The sequence below is a fragment of the Ipomoea nil genome, unplaced genomic scaffold (assembly GCF_001879475.1).
Source record: "Ipomoea nil cultivar Tokyo-kokei standard unplaced genomic scaffold, Asagao_1.1 scaffold2928, whole genome shotgun sequence".
NCBI classification, from domain to species: Eukaryota; Viridiplantae; Streptophyta; class Magnoliopsida; order Solanales; family Convolvulaceae; genus Ipomoea; species Ipomoea nil.
This window is the reverse complement of record NW_017619356.1, coordinates 539453-551464: the sequence shown is the minus strand read 5'-3', so window position 1 is coordinate 551464 and position 12012 is coordinate 539453. Positions and strand designations below refer to the sequence as shown.

Here is a 12012-nt window from a genome sequence, read left to right as displayed (position 1 = left end):
TCAATCTATCCGTTTGTTAACTTCTTGCCAATCCTTTAATTTGAAATACCTTCTTTCTTGCTTTGTAATACTTCTTTGCTTTGGAATCCTTGTGAGTTCTTTTGGAGTCTTTGACCAAAAGAGTTGTTCTTGAACTTCTTGTCACAATGTCGTTTCCTTTCACCGTTTGCTTTTAATTCGTCGTACCCAAGCTTCGGGGACGAAGCTTCTTTGAAGGGGGAGTGGATGTGACACCCCAAAAATCCACATTCAATCCATGGATTAATTGAGTAATTAATCATATTTTATTTGAAGAGTTAATTACTAAAATCCTGATTTTTAATACTCAAGGACTCGTATTTGACTAGTCAACCTTAAAGTTGTGTTGTAAAGCAAAGAAGTTGGATTAATGTAGGATCTTTATGATCTTTTGGTTTGACCTTGAAGTGGGTTTGGAAAGCAAGCCTTTTGGAGAGCTTGTTGTGGGGTAAAGTGAAGTCTTTTGGTCTACAAGAGATAACTCATGCTCTACAAAACCTATTTTGCTTACCTATATGTGATTTCTTGGATTCTACATGTGTTTTGCTATGAAATGTGAGGGTTTATGCATTTGTCTTGTGATATTGCATATCTAGAGCTTGTGTTTAGGGTTCCTTTGTGCCATTGCTTGGCATTTTCCATGATTCAAGTCATTTTGTTGTATTTGGTGAGATTTGGCATGTTTTGGACTTGAATTTGTGTTTGGAGAAGAAAATCCCCGAAGGGATTTGTTGTGGAACAGGAATGTTCCCGCGGGCGGAACAGCGGGCGGGGCACCACCCGCCGGCCTACCCGCGGGTACAAGGCCCTGTGGGAATGTGTTCCCGCGGGCGGAACCACGGGTGGGGCACTACCCGTGGGTCCACCCACGTTGACACGAGTGGAGTTGGATCGGGATTTGTTCCCCGTGATTTGTTTGACTCGGTATTTGGTCTTTTGACTTCCCGTTGTTCTTTTGTGGAACTATTTGAGTGTCTTCTTGATGTTTCGTATGTCTAGAACTATATGGTAGGTATCCATGTAGGACTTTGGTGTCTTAATCGTGCTAAGTGTTCAACATTGTGTTTCGTTGGACCAAGAGGTGTCTTGTGTGTTTCTCGGAACTATCTTGAGTTTCCCCGTTGATAAGCATGCTAGTTTGTTGTCTAAATGCTAGCGTGTGTGTTGTTTGTACCTTCCGTTTGGTTGATGATAACTTGTGTTATTCATCGTTGATGTTGTTGGGCTGTGACCCGTTCCTTGATTGAGTATGTTTCATACCATCGTTGTGATCCGTTGTTTGACTCTTGTTGAGTTGTGGTGCGTGTGTGGCTTTACCTGGATTGCACGATTAGCGGTATGGGACACTAGTCACCAAGGTATTGCAGCGGTCCTCGTGGTGGCCGTGACGTGATTATGGAGTTGTGGCCTTTGTGTAAGGTTCACGTGATTGGGGGATAACATGTGTTATCCGGGCATGTGTTTCCCCGTGTACGGTACCTTGTGTACTATGAATTGGTGGTCTCGTTGGTGGTCGTTGGTGGGGGACGATGGTCCCGGGGGAATAAGGTTGGACTAAGAAGTACAGGGGTCCTGGAGGTAATGGTTGGAAGAAGATATAAGGTTGGGGGTAGCCATAAGGTTGGAACAGGGCATAAGGAAGGCATACCAACTCGTGATGGGTGATGTTGCGAGGGCTTGTAAAGCCGGCGTTGTGTGTTCTTCTCTCGTGACATGTGTAGTCACGGAGGCATGTGTTGCTTTGGCATGTGTTGCCGTTGGTTGAGTCTCTATCCTTTGCGTGTGGTTAACCTTTGTGGTTTGGGATGTGTTCCCGTGTTATCTTTGAGAGTGATGAGTCCTGTGTTGACTGTTAATCTTGGCTTTTAACTTATATATATGTATTCTGTTTCGAAAATGGTTTTACAGCTTATATCTATCTATGTATGATATTTCACATGTATTGGTGGGTTACCAGCATTTATCGCTGACCGGGCGTCGTCCCAATGTTTATCTTTGTATCTTTCAGGTGATGTTTAGACGAGCGCGATGTCTAGTGCCTTGTAGCTTAGTCCCCACATCCTTGTTTTGTGGCCTGTGCGCTAATGTAGTTTTAGACTGATGTTTTGGGATAGATGTACACTTGCAGATTGTTTGCCGCAGTGTTTACCGTGTTTGGTAGACGTGGCGTGACACCCCGTTCGGATTTCTTTTATCCAGTTTTCTCTTTATCTTCCGCTGTGCTAGTTTTGTTGTTTAATCTGCATGTGTTAATGCTTTTATATAGGTCTTGTTTGGGGGGTGTTACAGCCTGGGTGCTTGAGTGTTTAACAGTCTCAACTTTAGCAGGCAAACCAGAGAGATTATCAGAGGGACAGATTTCATGTGGGACATCAGTAATCGCAGAAGGAGGCAGAGCAACATTATCAACCGAGTAAACAACCAATCTTAGATTGTTGGTCTCCTCAGAGGGTTTATCTTTCTCATCAGACACAACATCAAAAACTTCCTTCAAAGGCTCAGGCTTCGTAGAGGGGATGCATGTGGGATCATCAGACATAGAGGATTTCACAGATAATAACGCATTCACATTATCAGACACAGTAGGCACAACAGACGGAATATCAGCAGATACAAAATCATCAGGCTTATCAGGAGAAATTTCAATAGGAGAATCGGAAGAATTTGACCTGTTACGGAGAATCTCCATTCGGTGTCTGGCTTCATTCTCGGCAGCCTGTAGGTATAAGGGTTGTGCAATTGCTCTACGACGGGAGATCTCTTCTGACTCAAGAGCCCTTTGTGCAAAATATTGGAGAAACGCCCCGACCCGATTTCGATCTGAAGGCTCTGGGATAGATTCTGGGGAAATCTCATCACTAGCTTTGGAGGCCAACAACAGGAGCTCACTGTATCATCTCCGGACCAGTCGGCGTAAAACTCTGGATAATCCGACATCACTGTGACCATGATTTCATCACGAAGAAGGGGATCAAGCTTCAACTTCTTCTTCATAGCTAACTGGAGCAGTGTTTTGACATGCTTGGTGGCTGTCTCTTGTGAATGGACTTTTCTCCCAAGCTTGATGATAATGTTACGAACTGCATCCGCTATTGGTATGAAATTTTGGAAAGCGGAGAAAGAAACCCTAGGTAGAAGAGCAGAGAGAAATGGTGGGCAGAGATATTTTGAACTTCTTCGTTCTTCCAAGCCTGACCCGATACTCAAATATAGACCCAAGGGCGAAGTACCCTAATAAATGCAGATCGTCAGATTACATGGCCGATGTGATTGACGTAACGGTATGCCTTCTTTTTAGGCAGGAAACGGATGTGGAGAGGATTTGAAATTTGAAAAAGGAGAATTACTTTATGGTAATATAGGGTAAGATATTCTCTTAACAAAACAGAAGAGAGTTTTAAAAGGAAGTCAAAGCTGGTTATTGACCGGGAAACTTAATACCATATACTCTCCTTCTGTATAGCTTACTGCCTTATTAATCAATCCTGCAGATTCCCAGAGCAGATCTGAGAATCTCAAACTGATTTGCATCTAGTGGCTTAGTCAGAATATCAGCCAATATATTGCTTATCTGTTTGAATATACTCCAACTCAATCTCCTTTGATTCTACCAAGTCTCTGATGTAGTGATGTCTTATATCAATATGCTTCGTTCTGGAGTGTTGAACTGGATTCTTTGAGATATTGATAGCACTGACATTATCACAGTAGAGTGTCATAATTCCTTGAGTAAGACCATAATCTAAAAGCATCTGTCCAGTCAGTTCACTGTCCTTGGAGTACCACAGCCCATATTGAATTGTTCCTTTTATATATTTCAGAATACGCTTAGCAGTTATCAGGTGTGATTCTTTTGGATCAGATTGATACCTTGCACATATTCCAACACTGAACATTATGTCTGGTCGACTAGCTGTCTGGTCGACTACCGATCAGACTTCGGCAGACTGTGTTATCCACTGATACACCTGTGTCATCTTTAGATACTTTTGTGGAGGTAGAGATCGGTGTCCTGGATGGTTTGCACGATTCCAGGTCAAACTTCTTAACTAAATTCTTAGCATACTTTTCTTGTGAGATAAAGTACCCTTCAGGACTTTGCTTAACTTGCAGCCCTAAGAAATATGTCAGTTGACCAACCATGGACATCTCAAATTCTTCCTTCATGACCTTTACTAACTCATCAGTGTATTTTTGTAAAGTAGATCCAAACACAATGTCATCCACATAGATCTGAGCAATGGTGACATGACCTCCAGTGGCTTTTACGAACAATGTTTTGGCGACACTTCTTCGTTTATAACCGTGCTGCAGCAGATACTGTGTCATACGTTTGTACCATGCTCGTGGGGCTTGTTTAAGGCCATAGAGAGCTTTTCTGAGCTTGTAGACATGGGATGGATAATCTGGACCTTCAAAGCCTTTAGGTTGTGCCACATAGATATCTTCATGCAGATATCCATTCAAAAACGCTGTCTTAACATCCATCTGAAACAGTGTGAATCCCAGAATGCATGCGACTGCCAACAGAATTCTGATTGACTCTAATCTCGCCACAGGTGCAAACGTTTCATCATAGTCAATTCCTTCTATCTGAGTGTATCCCTGTGCCACTAACCGAGCTTTGTTCCTTGCAATATTCCCAGCTTCATCAATTTTATTTTTGAAGATCCACTTTGTCCCAATTATGTTGACACGATCAAGTCTTGGTACTAGATTCCAAACATGATTTCGGTCAAATTGGTGTAGCTCCTCTTGCATTGCCTTGATCCACAGATTATCCCGTAAAGCTTCTTTTACATTTCTTGGTTCTATCTTTGAGGTATATTACGCAAATCCGGATATTTCTATCAGATTATTTCTTACTCTGCTCCTGGTCTTCATCCCATCTGTTGGATCACCAATGATGTTATCTGATGGGTGATTTTTCTGAGTTCTGGTGGATTTGTCTTTGCCCGTATCATCAATAAGAATAGTCTCCTGTTCAGAACTTTCTTGATCTTCATCTGAGGATTCTTGTGTTTTGGGCTGACTGTTGTCATCGGCAGTATTCAGTTCACTGACAGGAAGATCTGTCTCTGGATCAGTCACCGTTGTTTCAGCTAATTCGTCTGGATTGTCGTCTATAACAACATTTACTGATTCCATTACAGATTGAGTTCTCTTGTTATAAACTCTATAGGCTCGACTGTTTGGAGAATATCCAAGAAAGATGCTCTCATCGCTTTTAGGTTCAAACTTCCCTCTTTGTTCCCTATCAATCAGCACATAGCACTTTGTCCCAAACACATGAAAGTTCTTCAAATTTGGCTTCTTTCCCTTCCAGATCTCATATGGTGTTGTGGTCGTTCCTGGTCTAAGATAGACTCTATTCACTGTAAGACAAGCTGTGTGAACTGCTTCAGCCCAGAAGCGCTATGGCAGGTGAGAAGCATGTAACATAACTCTAGCCATTTCCTGCAAGGTCCGATTCTTTCTTTCCAACACACCATTCTGTTAGGCTGTTCTAGGAGCTGAGAATTCATGTGATATTCCATTCTCGGAGCAGAAATCTGAATATAGGGAGTTTTCAAATTCTTTTCCATGATCACTTCTCAGTCTCTGAATTTTTATTATAGGCTCGTTCTTTTCCTTTTGAACCCTTATGCACAAGGTTCTAAAGGCATTGAAGGCTTCAGATTTTTCTCTTAGGAAGTATACCCAGCTGTACCGAGAGAAATCATCTACACACACAAATATGTATTTATTTCCGCTAATGCTTTCAGTCTGAGTTGGCCCCATGAGGTCTATGTGAACAAGCTCTAGACATTTCTCAGTAGTAATAACTCTTACGGCTTTGTGAGGAGTCCTTATCTGTTTCCCAATGACACATGCACCACAAACTCTCTCCTGTTCAATTCTGATCTTAGGTACTCTTTTCATAGCTTCTTATTTGATCAGTTTATCCATATCTCTGAAGTTTATGTGACCTAGTCGTCTATGCCAGAGTTTTGATTCATCAGATTTTGATAGGTGACAAGCATTTTCGTTTTTCAAAACATAACAGTTATCTGAGGATCGTGTTCCTTCCATGACTAATTGATCTGCTTTGTCACTGACTCTGCAACAGTTACGATCGAAGCACACATTCCAGTTTGGATCACACAGCTGACTGATGCTAATCAGATTTGCTTTCAGACCACTTACTAACAAAACTTCTTCTAAGTGAGGTAAACCTGGTACATTCAGGGTACATTTTCCAACTATTTTGCCTTTTTGCCCGTCGCCATATGTAACAGATCCACTGCTAGATTGAACAGCCATAAGGCACTTTATATTTCCAGTCATATGCCTGGAACAGCCACTGTCGAAATACCATCTAGCTTCAGTCGTAGAAACACTCAGAACTATAGTGGGATAGCATATAACTTCTGACTTTCTGAACCAAACCTGTCTCGTGAACGGTGTAATAGTCTTGTTCTGATATTTCCTTTCTTTGATCTCTATAGAAGGAGTAACATTCAGGTCGAGTGTGACTTTTTGTTTGGCAGTAGTGGAAAATGGGAGTGTATTGTCTGACTCTGACAAACTTATTTTTGAACTTTGAGTACTGAGATTGAGGTGTTACTCTGCCGAAGTCAGTATCTGCAGTTCGATCATATACCCTTCATTTTTTCATTTTTCTGAACTGACCGGGATGACTGTCCTCGTTCAAAATTGTGAATTGATGTAGCAGTTGACATACCCTCTTTGATGAACATAGGGACACTATTTGAAGATTCTCCTCGTTCGAATCCAAGCCCCTTTTTATTATTTGGATTTCTACCAGAGTCCAGAATTTTGTCTAACGTTGATGTGGTATCCATCATCTTGATATTCTTCTTTAGATCTTCCAATTCCTTTATCAGTTTTCCTTCTCGAGATCTTATATGTGTGATAAGATCTTCTTTTGTGACAAGATCTGTATTTAGTTTCTTCAGAAGATCATCCCTTTGCTTCAGTTCGTCATTTAGATTTTTATTGACTTTCACTAGTTGTTCCCAGCTTGCAACAAGTTTGGCAAATTCCATTTCAAGTTGAGTATGCCTCTCTTCAAAATCATCTGTTGATATATAGGATTCTCCATCGGAGTCGTTTTCGTCCGACTGATTCTCTGTAGCTGTAAAGAAGGCTACAAAGTTTCCCACATTGTCATCTAACTGATCATTAGATGCTTCCTCCTCATCATCACTTAGCATAGCCACAGACATAACCTTCTTCCTCTTGAGATAAGTTGCACATTCAGCCTGTATGTGTCCAAAACCTTCACACTCTCTGCACTGCACTAACCGGTTGAGGGATCTCCCTATATCTGTGGAACTGTTTCTGTTTTGTCTTGTTCGACTAGTTTGGGATTGATTGTTCTGTGGGAAAGGTGAGGTTTCTGCTTTCTGATATGAGGAGTTGCTGCCTTTGTATTGAGTCTTGGTAGACTGTCCTTGACTCTTTTTGTTAAATCTTTTCAATATTTTCTTAAAATTCTGGTTAGAAGGGCCAAGGTTTCATCATCTATGTCGTCTGTGTCAGATTCTCGATCTGCTTCAGCCACAAAAGCCACTGACTTGCCTTTTCTGTTGACAGCAGGGTCATCATCAGCCAGCACTTCAAGTTCATATGTGTGTAAACTTCCCATAAGTTCTCCTACAGTCTTCTTTTCCCAGCCTGTGCGTTCCTGGATAGCAGTTACTTTCATCCGGAAGTGTTTAGGCAAAGATCGAAGGATCTTTTTGACTACTCTCTCATCAGTGAATGGTTCACCAAGAATTGAGGCTCTATTCATCAGATTCTGAACCCGGCTGTGAAAGACTGAGATAGTTTCCTCTTCGTTCATTCTAAGAGCTTCAAATTCTGACAGCACCATTTGTAGCTTTGACTGCTTGACATCACTGGTGCCCTCAAATCTGGTTTCAAGAATTTTCCATACCCTTTTTGCTTCTTTTACCCCCGTAACTAGGGTAAAGACAGATTCATGCAGGGATCCTACAATAGAGTTCAACGCTTTGTTGTTCAGATCAGAGGCATTCATTTCATCGTCTGTCCAAGTCTCCATGGGCTTTTCCCCAGTGGTTCCATCAGCATTCTGAATAGTCAGGCGACTCCACCCGGATAGGACAGTACGATAAACCCTGGTACCTTTGCTTGGAGATAGATCTCCATACAAGCCTTCCAGAAAGAGTAGTTGTGACCATCTAGTTCTGGTGGTTTCATACTTGCATCCATCCTGAACAAAAACAACCAGCCAACGAACACACAGAGGCACTTCCAATAGAAAGAGAGCAATCCAAAAAAAATTCTCGTACGGATCAAGTCACTATGTAGACTTAAAAGCTCTGATACCACATGTAATTTTGCATTTTCTCATTTTTAATCAAATTAACTTGATTATCCAACTGATGAAATGGACTGACTGATTCAACGATGAAGTCAGTCAGTAAGGCAGATTATTGAGATGTTTATAGAAAGAGATAACGACAAAAAGCAACACACAAGATGTTTACCCAGTTCGATACAGTGTGTATCTACGTCCGGGAGATGATCACATAAGCGTCCAATCCACTAAATCATAATCCAATGTACAAAGGTAGAGAAACAATAATCTCACCCATGTGTCCCACACAAGGTACGTACCCAGGCTACACAGGTTTAGTGGATGGTTGAAGATGGAGAGCCATGCATATAGAAGTCCAATGAAATCCCTTCACTTAGAGAGCCAACTCTGATGCAGTCCACTTCAATAACGCTCTTCTCGGTTGTTCCCACAACAGTGTGATCGTAGCGTCCTTTCGTTTAAGCAACAATAATTCTTCTCAAGTTCTTCATCATAATCACCATGAACATGTTGTATTAAGACGAGGCATGATAATCAAAGATCTGATCTCATAAAACTGTTTTGGAGTGTTTCTGCCTTCTTGAAAGCGTAACCCTAATTCTTGTCGAATAAGAGTACTTATAGTTCCATAGAAGAACACTCTCCATAGATATCTTTGATTGTAGATGGTAGGACAATATTTGAAGAATGTAATCTTAGAGATTCGGTCCATATCTTGGGATTTTTGAGTAATTAAAACATTAACAAATATTTTAAAAACAACTTGAATATATTTTTGAAATAAAAATATTATCTTGTCAGGCAAATTGACAATCAAATCAAATTGAAGACCTACTGTTACCAACAATATCAGGCTACAAAATTCAAATTTCAAATATCAAATTATCCCCCTCCAACGGATGTATTTGATTATCTATAAAAAGACCATGAAGACTCGAAGAAAAAAAAACACAACAAGAGACGGATGAACAAGTGCGAATTCAAAATATTCAAGTGCTAAATATTCATTGAAATATCTAGAAGAGAGACTTAGTCTGAATAGTCTCAAAAATAGTTGGAGAGAGATACAATTACTTTTGTATTTGTAATTGTAAAAAGAGTATAGCTATGTATAAAATACTCTAGTGAGTGTAGTTGTGTGCAAAACACTCGTAGTTGCTAAGTGTAGCTGTGTGCAAAACACTTAGTCGGCGTTTGAGTATAGCTGTGTGCGAAGTACTCGGAGTTGAGTGTAGCTGTGTGCGAGACACTCGGAGTTGAGTATAGCTGTGTGCGAAGTACTCAGAGTTGGGTGTAGCTATGTGCAAGACATCCGAAGAAGTGCATGTGTAGCACTCATTCACTATTGTAACTGTGTGTGGAAAATAGTGAATACTCCTCGACACAAAAGGAGTAAAGTGGACTAGGAAGATTACGCCACTTCCGAACCACTATAAATTGTCTCTCTCATTTACATACTGCACTTACTTAATTCGCATTATTTACTTATCTAGTATTTGACTAACCCGTTTATTATTCACTGCTTGATCATAATCATTCGGGTTTAGTGTGTTTTCACGTGTACATGTAACTCAAACTTTCCATGCTTAACCTTTAAATTATTCTAAGCAAGTTTGATGTGTTGCATGTGACATTTATCACACGGTTGATTTCGCACGAAGTCTTATATACAATCTTGAATAATATTGTTAAATATTGAGTGAATCATCTCCTTTAAATATTCAAGATATTCTTGTCATTCTTACACATCATCTGAGCATATCTAACGTTGTGCATGTGATTCAATTTCTAACTTGGGCATAACTCTTTACACATATTTATTCCGCTGTGCACTCCAAATTAAATACTTCTCTATTTACTTTTTATTTAGAGTTGAAATTACCAAAGAGTTATTTATTGTGAAAAAGTTTAAAAAGTCTATTCACCCCCCCCCCCTCTAGACTTTTTACCACCCTATCGGGACCAACAATTGCTATCAGAGCGGTTGCCTATTTGAGTCAATTTTGACTGCTAGACAGATCTCAAAAATCAAAATGATGAAAAGTGATATGGCTCTTGCCCAAAATCTATTATTTTCTCTAGAAAAATTTTATAATTGGAAAATTCGTATGCAGGTACATCTATCCGCATTACTTGATGAAATGTGGGAAGTAATTACAAATGGTCCTATTGAAATCTTGCAATTAAACACCGCATCCGTTCAAATAAGCGACACTCCACAATACATTCCAAAACCGAAGCTGGAATGGTCTCGTGAAGATAGAATACGAAATAACTTCGACAATATTGCTAAGGATATTTTGTTCAAATCTATCGACGATACGATATTTCCAAAAGTTCAAAAATGCCAATCCACAAAAAGAAGTTTGGAAAATGCTCATTCAAATCGGTGAAGGAGACGAACAAGAAAAAGGATAATAAGCTCACCATAGCATTAAATAAATTCGAGGATTTCAAAATGCTAAGCGGCGAGAATATTACCGACATGGAGACAAGATTTGCCAAAATCTTAGGAGAAATTAAGAGTTAATTCCAACAATGGTCCCTCGAGTATGGTGATTTTCCACAATTAGTCCTTGACTTTTAATTTGGACAATTTAACCACCCGACTATCAAAATCTTTCCAATTGTGGTCCTTCTGTCAGATCCTAGTTAAATGGACGTTAGCCTGAAGGGTAAAAGTGTCATTTCGGTCTTCCCTCCCTCTTCCGCCTTCTCTTCGTCGATGGTGCAGCAGAGCAGAGCAGACGACGTGGAGTGCGTGGCTGGGCCGTAATGAAGGCAGTTGGTGGTGGTCGTTGGTTCATTCTTTCTCCGCAGCTAAGCAGACAGCTTCCAAGCTCGACAATGGTGGTATGTAAGAACAAGAGGATCTCCAACGGGAAGAAGGGAGGAAAGAAGAAGGCAGCTGATCCATTCGTCCGTCAGTGTTCAGCACCAAGAACATCGGCAAGACGCTCGTTACCCGTACTCAGAACTCGTTGCTTCTGAAGGTCTGAAGCATCGTGTGTTTGAGGTATCATTGGCAGATCTCCAGAATGATGAGGATAATGCCTTTAGGAAGATTCGTCTTAGAGCTGAAGATGTTCAAGGAAGGAATGTCCTAACAAACTTCTGACTTCACAACTGATAAGTTGAACGAGGTCATTGGTACGGTGAAGAAGTGGCAATCATTGATTGAGGCTCACATGGATATTAAAACCACTGACAACTATACACTGAGGTTGTTTTGCATTGGATTTACTAAGAAGCTAGCGTGTTAATCAGCAAAAGAGAACATGCTATGCACAGTCAAGCCAGATTCGCCACAAGATGCGAGAGATTATGGTGAACCAAGCACAATCATGTGATCTCAAGGATTTGGTTCTGAAGTTCATTCCTGAGTCCATTGGCAGGGAAATATAATTGAGTTCATTCCTGGATCCAGCCACCACTATCCGTCGGACACCATGCACCACACTGCCTCGCCATCTGCTCTACTGCCGGAGTCCATTGGCAGGGAAATTGAGTTCATTTATGTTGTTGTTCATGCTGATGTTGCTGGTAAGCTACTCGACCAGAATTGCTAGCTCTCTCGACGTTAAAGCAATGAGGAGTTTGGAATTGGCTATGGTTTAATTTGTTATCTACCAGAAGTTTGTTAGGGA

The 12012-nt window shown here is 40.7% G+C and overlaps 1 pseudogene; it reads left to right on the top strand.

Moving 5' to 3' along the window:
- The first annotated feature begins 8779 nt into the window (after positions 1-8779).
- On the top strand, positions 8780-11770 carry LOC109162282 (annotated as a pseudogene).
- The last annotated feature ends 242 nt before the right edge of the window (positions 11771-12012 follow it).